At 39.8% G+C, this 13,662-nt stretch overlaps 1 protein-coding gene across 3 annotated transcripts in view; it reads left to right on the plus strand.

Moving 5' to 3' along the window:
* The first annotated feature begins 2,318 nt into the window (after positions 1–2,318).
* LOC115608949 (heparan sulfate glucosamine 3-O-sulfotransferase 1-like) overlaps positions 2,319–13,662 on the plus strand; it is a 61,572-nt gene continuing 50,228 nt past the window's right edge. For 2 of the 3 annotated variants that reach the window (XR_003991694.1, XM_030488519.1), the window contains exon 1: positions 2,950–3,265. The gene's annotated coding sequence lies outside the window, so the exon portion shown is untranslated. Of the gene's footprint in view, positions 2,663–2,949; positions 3,266–13,662 lie in introns of those variants that run through there. The other variant, XM_030488520.1, reaches the window with a different exon arrangement.

The following is a 13,662-nucleotide window of genomic DNA, read 5'->3' on the forward strand; positions in this document are numbered from 1 at the left end:
TGACGGAGAAACAAATGAGACCATTTCTAATCAGAAGAGTGATGTTCAGGCACAGCTTTCAGTAGGAACAGTGAAACGAACAGATTTTAAGATGAACCCTCAGATTGCAGAAGTTATTAGATAATGATGTATTCTGCTGAACAGCAGAATTTTAGGTTGGTGTTTCAGAGGTTTTACTCAGATCACACTTTTTTTTACTTTTTTCCTGCTAAAACTGATGTACCTGAAGCTTTTGGTTCTGACAAACTTTTTTTCAATAAATACTAGATAAAACAGTTCTGTCTGATATTATGTAATTAATGTTGGACCGCCAGTACTAAATGCAATGAAGTAACATGCTGGAGATAGATGGCCAGAAACATTGAGAAAACAATGAAGAAAATTAAATTCACCTGAAAAACAGACACCTGAGTTAAAAGAAAACTTTGTTTCATCAGGATATTAATCCAGGACAAACACTTCTAGAAACAAAATCAGAAACAGCTCTGCCTGACAAATCTCTTGTCAAATTTAATTGGGCTGTGACAAATAATGGGATGACCTCATATGCTTAATTTTAAAAGTTCAAAATCGGCTTTACTTGTGTTCTTATCCTACAGTAAGAATGGCTTGCAATATGCACAGGAACCTTAAGAATTCACAAATGTGAAGAAAATGTGAATATTTTGAAAAAGAGGACAATTAAGATTTTTCTCTGCAGAAGGCAAATAGATATTATTTTAAAAAAGAAAATTCAGCTGTAATTTTCAAGTGTTATTGTGCCAAATGTGTGGCCTAAATGCACACATTGAAGTATTAAACGGAGAGATTTCAGTCCTGCTGTAAGTGCAAACCACAATGAAACCTCAGCTGTGTAGTTACAAGTAATTACTCTTTTGTATACAAGTAACACAAAATCTACAGCATAATGTGAAAGGAAAAATAACAATGAAGTGTCATGGAAATGAAATTTTCCCACAAAAGCACTCTACCTTTTCATTTTATTTTCTTCTTCCTCCTTACACAGCTTTAATCCTCATTGCTTATGATTCTAAGGGCTTGTGACAATTTGGGGGATCTCTCTGTGTAAAGCTCATGGATTCTGTTTGATATTTGGGAATCTCTATAGATAGCTGGGTCAGGTTGAAAATTCTAAAAATCCACAAGAGGCGACAGGAGAAATTTTTGCTCTTAGCACACAATCAATAAAGAATTGTTAAACCTTGGTAATATCCTATTCAAGTACAGTCCTTTGAAGCATGATGATGCTACCAGGTAGGCAAACCTCCTGGTGAGGAGGTAATACATAGGTGATAAACCATCTGTTCTTCACAAAATCCAATACCTGATAAGGGAACTACCTAAGATAAGGTGGCTGTAAGAGAGCATCTCTTGCTTGGTGTCGTAGACTAAGTACTTACGTGGTAAGTACTGGAGAAGGATGGTGGATTTGCCGGGCTTCTTTCTATATTAGGAGTGGAAAATAAAGGCAGAGAAATGCGAAGGTTCTCCTGCCTTTAACAGCTGTTCTGAAACCCTTAAAATCTGCGTGGTTGCTTATTCCTGCTGTGAAGAAACTCCAAGTCCAGCGTACCACAAGTTTAAACAAATGGCATTTAAAGAAACGCGCACTGCCCCCCAGAAGAGAGGGCAGTAAAGGTCTGTGACAAGATATGTTTCGGAGGAGTGGGGAAGGAGCCGGTGTTGATGCCTCTGCAGACCAAAGCAAACTCACATGGGCACCACTGGGTGTTGCATGGAGAAGCCTGACTCTAGCGACTGGCAAGTGGCCGAACGGTTGTTTTTACCAAGGTGGGGGGGGGGAGGTTGGCTATCTTTGTGCAAGTGAGCCATGTACAGCTAATGTGATCAGGGCCATACGGATGCTCAGTGGCCCTTCCGCCGTCAGGGATTCTTGCACGGCCCGGCTCACCCTCTCCGTGCTCGGCAGCAGACAGCTCGGGGCTCTGGGGCCCTTCTCCACGGCCAAGACACCTGGCAGCGAGCAGACAAGCGAGCGGTGCACCTCCCGACAGCGGCCTGTTTCCCACTGCACGGGGGATTCCCTCCGGTGACCGAAACCCGCCTGGCGGCGCGGAGCCTTTGCAACTTCTCCGCGGTTACTTCACCCGTCCCCGGCCGCTGCCCGCCGGGCTCCCGGGCGAGGTCCCGCTGCTAGCGGGCTGAGGCAGCGCGTGCCGCGCATGTTGAGCCTTAACGGCTCCCCGCGCGGATCGCACGGTCACCGGCCCAGGGGACTCCCCTTGCCTCGCACCCGGCGGGGCACGGGCAGCCGCGGCGACCCAGGCGCTTGGCGTAGCCTCCCTTCCGATCCCCTCCCTCCGCGCTGGTGGAGTCCTGCTCCGCGGGGTGAACTCCGGGAGAAGGGACGTTCCCGAGCGTCCTGCCTTTCCCCAGCCCCCGCTCCCCTCCTGTGCCTCCTCTGGTCACTGAGACTGATGAATTAATCATGATGTGGCTGCTGTTAATGCATTTATGTTGAGCGGGCTGTGCCACCGGCTCGAGGAGTAGCGCGGCCGGCTGAGGGAGTGAGGGGAGCGCTGGCACCTCCGCTCCACTCCGGCGCGGAGCCACCGCTGAGCCGCCGTCGCCGCCGCCGCCGCCAGCCATACGGAGCCGAGGCCGCGGCCGCACCGCTCTGCTCTCCATGGCTCCGGAGGAGGTAATGGGAGTTGGGACTCGCTCCCTGTTTCCCCGGCAGTCAGGGAAGGGGGCAGGGCTGGCGGGGGTGTGGAGGGGCACGGCGGCGCTGGCAGGGCAGTTTTAACTTGCCGGTTGGGGGAAGAGAAACCCGCGTGTTGGGCGTGGGGAGAGGGGTCCCGAGGTTCCCCCACATCCTGCCCGTAGTTTCAAAATTGGTCTTTTGGCACCACTGTGCGGGAGCCAGGCTCACTTTTATCGCCGCTGACGCTGTCAAAAACGCTGTGGCTTTAGCAGTAACAACAGCGAGCCCCCTCCCTCCGCCGGGCTGCCGGGTCACCCGCTCCGTGTGAGAAATTAAACGCTGTTAATCCGTTAGCCTCATCTTCCCCGTTTACGAGAGAGCGAGGAAGACTTGCTAATTAATGTGCATACGAGGGAATGAGCTCTGAAGGAAGGAAAAAATACCCCGTTGCACCTGCTCCGCTGAGACTTGGCATCTGAATCTGGAGGAGAGCTATAAATCATGTAAAGTGTTCGCGGTGGAGTCGGCTTCTGAGAGCTGTAGGATTATGTATCCAAATGCTGAATTTATATTTCCCACTAGGAAAAGACTGAAACTCAGGTCAGATATAAACTACATCATTTCATTTAAAACTAAACTGTAGTTATTTGTTGTAATTCTAGAGAGGATTTTTCTTCTCTCATGATTTAATAGAAAGTACTGTTAGAGCATGTAGTAATGATTTTACACATTATAGCCTGAAATCTCTTGCAGAGTTGGAAGTGGTTGTCAGTGTAAGGATGATGCTTTAGAATCACATATGTCCTGTTATTCTTGCTACACATGGAAAAACTGAGAATAACCAGGCTGTTAAATTTCAGGTTTTAGTCTGTACAAACCTATACTTTCTGAGATGCAGGATGGAGAAAACTTGGACTAGGGGGACCACAACTTCCATTTAAATGATCGACTTTCTCAAATATAGCAACTAAAATGTGTGTGATATCTGCTTTGATTATTTCCATCCCTTGGAAGAAAAAAAATTAAAAACGTGATAAGCTGCTTCTAAGAATTTTGCTTACTGCCTCTAAGGCAATACTGTGATAGTTCTTGACATTTGCCTGTTAAATGAGTTGAACGGGGGAGAACTACTGTTCAGTAAGATGTTTGTGCTTAGGGATATTTATTCCTGTGGCAGGTATTTTTTCATAAAATAGGAAATGAGGCATATAGGCTGATAAGATCATGGTTTCATATTGTAGAAATTATTGATAGTTTTATGACGTCAGTGAATTTACATATATTTGACAAGTTTTGTTGCTGGCAAAACTACACTGAGGTTTTGTCATTTCAGATGAAACTAATCGAGACTGGGGTTAATTGCTTTAGGAGCCTAACATATCTTTGATAATATTGTAAATGGCAAATATTATTAAGTTCTTGTGTTCCAATTGTGTAAAAATATTGCTTTCTGGTTAAAAAGATGTTGTGTGTTATAGATGGAGCCCATACATTGTATTAAGTCATGTCATCAGAATGAGGGAAGTGAAGAGTTTTATTCTTCAACAGTACATGTAATTTGCAAGTTTCATAAGTTGTAAGCTTATTGTAAAAGTGTGTGTATGTGTGTGGCAAAAGAGGGCTATACTAGTAAAATGAACTAATAATAACCTAGAAATTGGTGAGGTAAGCAAGAACATGTGAGCCAGGCTAACCACTCAATATGCTTACTTTGAAGACAAGCAGTAGTCTTCATATCACTGTTCTTAAAGCAACAAAATAAGGGAGCCAAAAATGAGCACAAGCTGGAAATAAAAAGACAAAAATTTAAAAGAATACTAGTCAGAGGGGAAAAAACATTTTGAAATGGAGTCTTTCTGTCAAATCCAAGACTGCATGTCACCATTGAACTAAATCATACATATATGGCCATTTATGACATATAAGGTGGAAGCGTCAGTCTGGTCTGTAACAAACCAATTAAAAGAGTTTCTGTTGAGGATTTGGTTTATCACAGAAAAAGACATGATAGAGGTCAAATGAGAGTCAATAAAGGTGGACTTCATCCCTGAGCTTGGAACAAGAGAGCAATTTGTTTTCTTCCGATTCTTCTGCTCTAACTGGAAATGCTATTATGAACAGTCCCTGAAGTGGCCAAAGTATACTAAGTGTTGGACATTTATTGGTCTGAGATAGCACTGTAATAAAAATACTTTTTCTATGTAACCAGCATTGTTCTGGCCAGTGCTTTGGCTATGTAGGTCATATACTGATAATATAGAAGTTTTGAAAAATTAGGGGTTTGGACAATTTCTCACTGTTGAAGTTTTGGTCCAGTCTACATTTTTAAGTTAAATTTATGTTTGGCTGCCGATGTGTGGATCAAGTTACATTGGAAAAGCATTTGCTTCTTTTCTAACCTAAAATGAGAAAGTCATTTGTCAGCCAGAAGGATGTAGGTAAATACGTTTATAGTCACAAGACTTTATTGTGCGTACAGTGATGACTTGATTGTGTTTGATACAATGGATTGTGGGCTTGGTGACTTCAGTGAATGACACACCCACCTACCTTTTCAACATTTGCAACAGGTTGAGTATGCTTTTTGTATCATTAAACCATAGTACTGCATATTTCTTGGGGAACAGATAGCTTTGAAAGGAACTGAATGGGGAAGATTTAGCTGTCTGCAACATTGCTTCATGTTCTCTTAATGCTGTATAAATACCTGTGTGATGTACCTGTAGTCACGTGAATACACCCTGTTTTCTGTTCTGAATTACACACTGCCGTAAGAAAACTTTTGAACTGGTTGTTCAATTATTAACATAAAAGTAGTATGTTATGAGAGGTGCAGGTAGCTGTATGACCAACAGAAGCTTAGGTGAAATTTTTGGGTAGCAACATCAATATAGAAAGGATAGTGCCAGCATTTGAGGCAGATATGCATACAGTACAGTCAAATTCCTTTTTTGGCTCTTTATATAGTAAGCAGAAATCCATTAAACTGGCAAGGAGGACAAATATTTAATGAAGACCTAAAGAGGCAATATCATTTCAGTATGTTTGCAGTGCACTGCTCTATTTAGTTGCTGATTAAATCTTTTGATCTCAAGTAGAGCTTCCAGTTATCTGCTTTGATGCAATATTCCATAAAAATATGTAAGCTAGAGAGGTAGGGGGTTAAGTCTTAAGTCTGTTTTCTCTTAGAGATAAAAAAAATGTGTATAATCCTCTCATAGCCCCAGTTGAACTTTAGTGGGAATAGTGAGAACAAAAAGACTGGGAAGAGATGGAGAGCAGACCAGGGAGCAGTTCTTCACCATAGTAATTTGGGCTGAAGAAAAGGCTTTTCTGAGCTAGGCAACAATCTTATCTAATCCCAGTCATAAAGTCACCCCGTCTACCTTAAAGCCAGTTAAATGCTTTGCTCCATTGCTTTTTCTGAAAGGATGTTTCAAAACTTCTCTCCTAATGCTTAGAGCTTTCTTTGAACTTCCAACCTAAATATATTCTTTGATTCCTAATTTTTAATATCTCAATATTGTTGTTTAAAAACAACTCCTTCCTTGGTGTGTAGCCCTCAATAAATTATAAACATTGATCATGTGTCTTCCTTGGCTTTTATGTGCTGGGATCAAACAAGCAGAGCAAGCACCTTTTAGTCTGTCTAGTAAAACAGAATAAGTAGGAGGATACAGAGCTTAGTAGCTTGATTCTCCTGAATTCTGAATGTACCTCACCTGCATCAAATACCTTGTACCTGAAGTGTTTCCTCAAAGTCTTGAATAATAGTGCTAATGCTCCACTTGGTCTACTGAAAATACTTTACCAGATAGTGGTGAGGATCAAGCTTGTTTTATAGGTATGCCAGGCTGGCTTAATCTTCATGAAGTAAACTAGAAATGGGTATGTGATTTCTCTTTTCCTATTGCTCCCAAATGGTAAGACACCATGTAGTCAGAGCAATTCTATTTGTAATCATGTGGCTTGGAAGAGTTGCTAAATGTTTTCCCATTTCTAATATGCCTATCCAAATAGTCCTCCAGTTTCTTCTCTAAGTTAGCGAGAGCCTCCCAGGTATCAAGAGTGCTTCCTGTAACCATGTTTTATCAAAGCACCTCTACTTTTTGCCAGGTTTGCAGATATGAAATAAGATGAGTCTGAAGAAGGATTTAAAATAAGTCCATTCAGTATGTCACTGTTAGTCAGTTTTATATCCACTTCATTTTTGTGTTACACCCCATCTTTTCCAACTCTGTAAATAATGGCTAGGTGATACCATATCAAATTCTTTACTGGAGAAATTGAACTCTGGGTCTCCTTTGCCTTAATGTTTGCTTTTAAAAGTTATTTATTCCAGACTGATATGTGTCTTTAAAGTTATGTTGAAATTCTTCTGATTTTTTAAATTGTCCTACTTATTGTTAATTACCTTTTAATTGAAAGAGGAAGCCCCCGTTTCTCATACATGCAAGTCAGGATAACAATTGCCTAGGTCACTTACTCCTCTCTTCTTGTACATAAACACCATGTTTTCTACTCTCCAGTATACTCTCCACTTTGATCCAGCTCTTTTTTTTTTTTTTGCTGCTCACTATTTAAAAGGAGTAGTACACTTCAGATTTCTGCTGATGATAGGTCCTTTGTAAATTCTCTGCCCTGTGGCAAATCCATTAATAGTCCAGCGAGGAAGCATAATTTAATAGCTCAAAAGCCATTGTGTGTTAGTTGTTGAGAACAGAGGACTGATCCAAACATTTTTTTTATCAGCATTTATTTCTTTATTTGGTTATTAAATAATTGGTTTGATTTCTTAGGTCAGCTTTGTGTCCCTACTGTGTCTTTCTTTCCCCATTCTGCCCTTACAATTACTGTCCATTCTGTTCAGCTGGTTAGGTGATGTTCTCTTGGGAATTAACAAAAAAACAGATAGAGGTGGAATATAATGGGATTTTCATGATGACATGGCTAACAGTTGAAGATTGAGTCATTGAATTGCCACTGAAAAGATACTATAGTAGTTGGAAAGTGGTAATTTTGATTGCATAATTTAAAATTTACTTAGGTTATTCTGTAAATTACAGGACTGACCAATGTTTGTGATGAGTAAATTTGTTGAAATGATTTAAAGATACTGTAATTCTCTAGATACCACTTTAGGAAGACAGCTAGTTCATGCAGCTCCACAGAAGTAAATTACATCTTGCTGCTGAAAGGACTTTGAAGCCCTTTTTTCAGTTTTATGTCCAAGTTTCCTTGACCTCAAAAGTGAAGCGTCTCTCCAGGATTCTGTTTGGTTTTTGTTGTTTGTAGGTTTTTTTGTGTTTGTTTGTTTTTGTTGGGTTGTGGGGTTTTTTTGCATTCCCTTTTTTTTGTGTGTGCGTGGTGGTGGGGGGGGGTGTTGTTTTTTCTGGGGTGTCTTTCTTCTATAGACCTTTCTTGTCTGTTAAAGCAGGTTCCTATTTTCAAGCTAGTCCATATTTGTACTGGTATGTGTGAAACGAGTGACAATTACCAGAGCTTTATCAGTCTTCCTGCTGCCTGCAAAGTTTTGAATGGAAACCGGAACTGACCAGAATCTCTTGCTAATGTTGCTGCAGGATTGCACCTCCATCTCTAGCCTCAAAGCTATTACCCTTTCATGCATATTTAGAAGTTTAGCTTTTCTACTTGTTAATGTAAGAATCTATTCTGTTCAAATATTGAAGAAATTTCTATAGGGAAATAAAATGCAGTTAAGCCCCCTTGGCTAAAACTAACAAATAGACTAGGAAGTTTTTAAGCCTAGAGAAGAAAGGTAAACCCTTCATATTAATGAAATAGATGTTTCTAATGGAAATGTGAAGTGGAAAAGCTACTAAAGAGACATAGGTGCTGCAATGGCTTGTATAACTTGAGCTGGCATAAGAATGTGGGTACATTTTGCTAATTAAGTGTGGTTTTGAAACAACTGTATTTTTAAAATATTTAATTTTAAAAAATATAAATAGCATTTTGCATTAATCTTGCTGTTGTTGCATTTTGACATTGCAACTTTTAAAAAAACCTTTCACTATTGTTGATTTTGCTTAATCCCCAAAGCATAACAAGATTTCCATGGAAATAAGATGCTATAGTATTACTCTTACTTTGTACTTATAATTTTTAATTGTAGATAAGAAAGCAGAGTATGCCATGTATGATACGTTGGAAATTCAGGATAGGATGTTAACATTATCATGCTAAATTGCAGTAGTTTGCCTTTATATATATAAAATGGAGCTGCTTACACAGAAGATCAAATGGATATATAACCACAGAATCACAGAACTGGAGAAAATGGAGGCAATCTCTGGCTATGTCCCTGCTCAAAACAGGCAATGTGTTTCAGTATTGGACAACTCTTACATGGAAAGTATTTTTTTCTTGTGTTCAAATGGAATTTCTTGTATTTCTTTTGATGCCTTCTGCCTCTTGTCCTTTCACTGTGTGCTACAGAGAAGAGTCTGGCTGTGTCTTCTGTTCTCCCTCCCATCAGGTATTTATACATCATGATAAGATCCCTCCCAAGCCTTCTCCATGCTAAATAATCCCAGCTCTTCCAGCCTCTCTTCATATGACAGATATTCCAATCCCCTTATCATCTCTGTGGCCTTTTAATGGATGCACACCAGTATGTCCATATCCTTCTTGTACTGGGGAGCCTAGAACTGGACACAATACTTCAGATATAACCTTACTGGTGCTGAGGGGAAGGATCACCTCTCTCAGCTTGCTGGCAATGCTTTTGCTAGTGTAGCTCAAGAGAGTGTTGGCCTTCATTGCTGCAAGGGCACTTTGCTGGCTCGTGTTCAATTTCTTGTCTTCCAGGACCTCCCACATCCTTTTCTGCCCAGTTGCTTTCCATCTGGTTGGTCCCTAGCCTTTTACTAGTGCAGAGGGTTATACTTCTCTGGGTGAGGAATGTGCATGTCCTTTTGCTGAACTTTTTCTCCAGCCTGCTGAGATCCCTCTGAATGGCAGCACAACTACTCCCAATTTCATATGGTCTGCCAACTTGCTGAGGGAGAACTTAGTCCCATTATTCAGGTCATTAATGAAAATGTTAAACAGCACTGGCCCCAAGATCAACCCTTTGGGAAGCACCATTAGTAGCCGGCCTCCACCTGAATTTTGTGGCATTCATCACAATCCCCTGAGCCCAGCAATTCCACCAGTTTTCATTTCACCTCACTTCCATATTTCATCACTAGTAATGTAGGGGATTACTGCTGTATGACCAGGTTAATTAACCATCCTTCGTTGTTCTGATTTAGTAGCGCTGGCACATGCGTGTACACACACACTAATTGACAGTTGTCCTTTTGTCTATGTTTTAGTGTATGAATGTGAATTAGCCATACTATGTGTTTGACACAGGGAAGATAGTATTATTTTATACATCAGACAGACACTGCACTTTTTTGCGTTAAATTTATTTCCCCTCCTCATTTTTAAGGGAGAATGACCCTTTGGGCTTCATATCGTTACGGCAATTTTGAAATGTGTAGTCTTGCAACTGATTGTGAAATGGAAGTGAATTAATCGGGCAGTGGCTGAAGTTCATGAAGCCTGAATGGTCTTTCATTCTTTTGAAGCAATTGTATACTTTCTGTTAGAAAATGTAAGAGCTTTTAAATACATGCTTGCTTCAGATGGAAAAAAAAAAAAAAGCATCTGTATTCCACATTTCCTCTTGCTATGCCACACTCACCTGCAGCAGTGATCAGAAGAGACACTGGAGTACCCTCGTTGTAAGCAATGCTTAAGATTGCTAGGGTGATACTCAGTGCTCTGTTTAAGCTTGGTCTAGGATCAGGCGCTTTTCTCTCAGGAAAATTTATCCAATATTGCTTGAACAGAAGTTTTCTATTGGCTTATCAAGTCACTGATGCATATGCTTTTACCTAAAAGCTGTATTGTCTTTGTGTGTGTGTGCATGTAAGAGTGAGGAAAAAGAAACTCTTCATCAAATGAAGGCTTTCCATTTACAGAATACTGCAAAAGGTAGTACTTAAAATACTGAAACTACTGATTCTCTTTTTTTGTCCTCCTTGAAATGAAGATACAGTGTCCTAGGGACACAGTGATGAGCTAACTATACTTTCAACTTAATACCTTGCCTCTGATTTTGAGAAGCAATCTAGTCTTTGCAGTTTGGCTCTGAATTCATGTCCTGTAGGAACTCCATTAGAAAAATTGAAGAATTTTATTTCTCTGTGTGATTGACGCTGAGGCATCTCAGGATGCCTCCAGAATTTGGGAAGAAATGGCTCTCTGCATCTAAGCTGCAGTGAACAAGTGGGAATCAAAAAAAGTGCTGATGGACACTTGTGCAAGTACGGAGCTCTAGCCTTTACCTTTATTTCCAAAATCAATATAAATGCATATGCTTATCATCTGAATTTCAGAAAAATAATTGCTTGTGTTTTTTCTTCTTTTTGCTGTTGTCTAAAATTTTCTATTAACACTCTACATCTGTTCAACTTGGCAATGCAGAGCAAATCCTTTTCAACTGGTGCTTTGAAAGGTGCAGAGATAATTAATATGTAAAATGTTACACATTACCTGCAGAACAATGGAGATTATTTAGTATTTCTCCCTGCTATGATTCTGTGGAGCTTTAACCAACCACTTTGTGTATTACATTGCCGTGGTTTAGACCCAACTGGTAACTCAGCACCACACAGCAGTTCGCTCACCCCCCACCTTTCCCCTCTCTGGGCGGGATGGGGAGGAGAATCAAAAGAATGTTAACGCCACGGGTTGAGATAAGAACAGTTTAATAACTAAAATAAAATATAGTGATAATATAAAGAATACCAATAATAATAATGATTATGGGAAACAGCTAGAGAAAAAATGAAAGCTCAGAAAACACAAGTGGTGCACAATACAATTGCTCACCACCTGCTGACCAATACCCAGCCCGACTCGAGCAGCGATCTGGGCCTTCCAGGTGACTCCCCCCAGTTTATATACTGAGCATGACGTGCTGTGGTATGGAATACCCCTTTGGCTAGTTTGGGTCAGGTGTCCTGTCTCTGCTTCCTCCCACCTTCTTGTGCCCCTCCTCCCTGGCAGACCATGAGACTGAGAAGTCCTTGATTGGAGTAAGCATTACTTAGCAACAACTAAAACATTGGTGTGTTACCAGCAGTATTCTCAGACTAAAGCCAAAACACAGCACTGCATCAGCTACTAGGAAGGAGAAAAATAACTGTTACAGCTGAAACCAGGACATACATTCAAGTATCTGCAGGTCTTACCTTTTTGTCATCTAAAAATTGTTTAAAGGGAAAAAAAGATGCCTAATTAAACTTTGTATGAACTACAGACAGAAGAATCTTTTATTTTTTGCAGGGATCAACCACAGAAAAATGTGTTCTAAGATTATTTTTTATTTTATTTTATTTTATTTTTTATCGTAGTGGATATCTGAAGAATTGAAGCAGGATAATAGGGAGATAGATTGTGTTGATAAATGGCAAATATCAGTTAGTAGAGATACTGTTTTTAACGTGAGTGAATAAAATAATCCAAATTACAGAACATATCTTTTTAGTTTGTGGATGGAGCTACTTCTGTCCTTGTCATAATTTTAGCATTTATATAGTGCTTACTAGGTACAAAACTCTTTATAGATATTAATGATCTTCATTACACCCTCTGAAGCATGTAGGTGATCTTCTATAAAATGAACAGTATAGGACCAATATATTTTAGACCTAGAAAGCTGATAGGAGTTTGAATTTTGGTACAAATTTGACGTGTATAAAGGGCAAGACTATATCCCTCAGCAATCCAAAATCAGCTTTTATAAGTTATGCTTTCACTTTTAAGGAACAAAGTTGCAGGTTTCATTCTGAATACTTGAATAACATCACGGCTCTGACAATGGAGTATAGTCAGATGAAGTTTTTCCTGAATTAATGTGTTGGCTACCACACAGAACAATTATTTAAAGGTTCATACAGAACAGATCTTTAATTTACAAAGATTGTGTCAGATCTAGCTTCAATTTTTCTGGAAAGGTGGTTACTCATGGAAAGCGGGGAACTTGTCTTTCCTGTCTCCACCCTCCTTGGTTGACAGACTTTCCCTGCAGCAATCAGTTTGACAGCAATCAGTTTGAGGATTATTTCTGTAAGGAAAAGTTTCACAGCTTTACTTCAACAGTAAGATTAAAAAGAAAAGTAGCTGTCATCTATTTCCTTGGCTTAACTAGTTAAATCATAGCCACAAAAATGCTATATTACTCCAATTAAGCTGTATATTTTATACAGTAAACAGACCTTATTAAATCAAAGGGTGGTCAAGACTTGCAAACAGTAGTTTGTAACACAAAATACAAAAAAATAAATCTTGACTGGAAACTTCAGAATTTGCTGTTTTATTGTTTCTAGGATTGAACTAATTCTTTAAGTCAAGTCCTTACACAGATATTGTAAGGAAACATTTTATCTTGCGACCTTGTCATGTATGAAGGAAACATAGATAATTCTCCAGATAAAAAAAGTTCAGGTCTTACAACAGGCAGGTTCTCAAGCATCTTCCAGACTTGCCTCATGTTAATTCCCACACCGCTGTTTCCCCGTTGTACCATTTATAAAGGAAGTGCTGTCAAGTTTAAGATGGGAATAATTTGCCATTGTCAACTTTGACATTTTCCCAGTGATAGCTTCCTGTGATGCAGTATGAAAATAAGCATTTAAGATTTTTTTCTTTTATTTCCTAGGTTGCAACAGTTGGACATCTTTTAGACATAATTCCCAAACATTAGGTTCTGTCAGTCTCAGGAAGATCTGACTCTGCTTGCTTTACCACATGCTACCTTTAGTTTATTCTGTAAATAGCTCAATTTAGTTAGATGTGTTTTGTTGGGGTTTTTAAATTTATTTACTTGGTTTACAGAATTTCATTGTGCAGCTTTGATTTTGCTCTATACTATTAAATATTGAATCTTCCAGTAGTTTTAGTAACCTGTGCATCACTGA

Source organism: Strigops habroptila, chromosome 5 (genome assembly GCF_004027225.2).
Source record: "Strigops habroptila isolate Jane chromosome 5, bStrHab1.2.pri, whole genome shotgun sequence".
Classification (NCBI taxonomy): Eukaryota; Metazoa; Chordata; class Aves; order Psittaciformes; family Psittacidae; genus Strigops; species Strigops habroptila.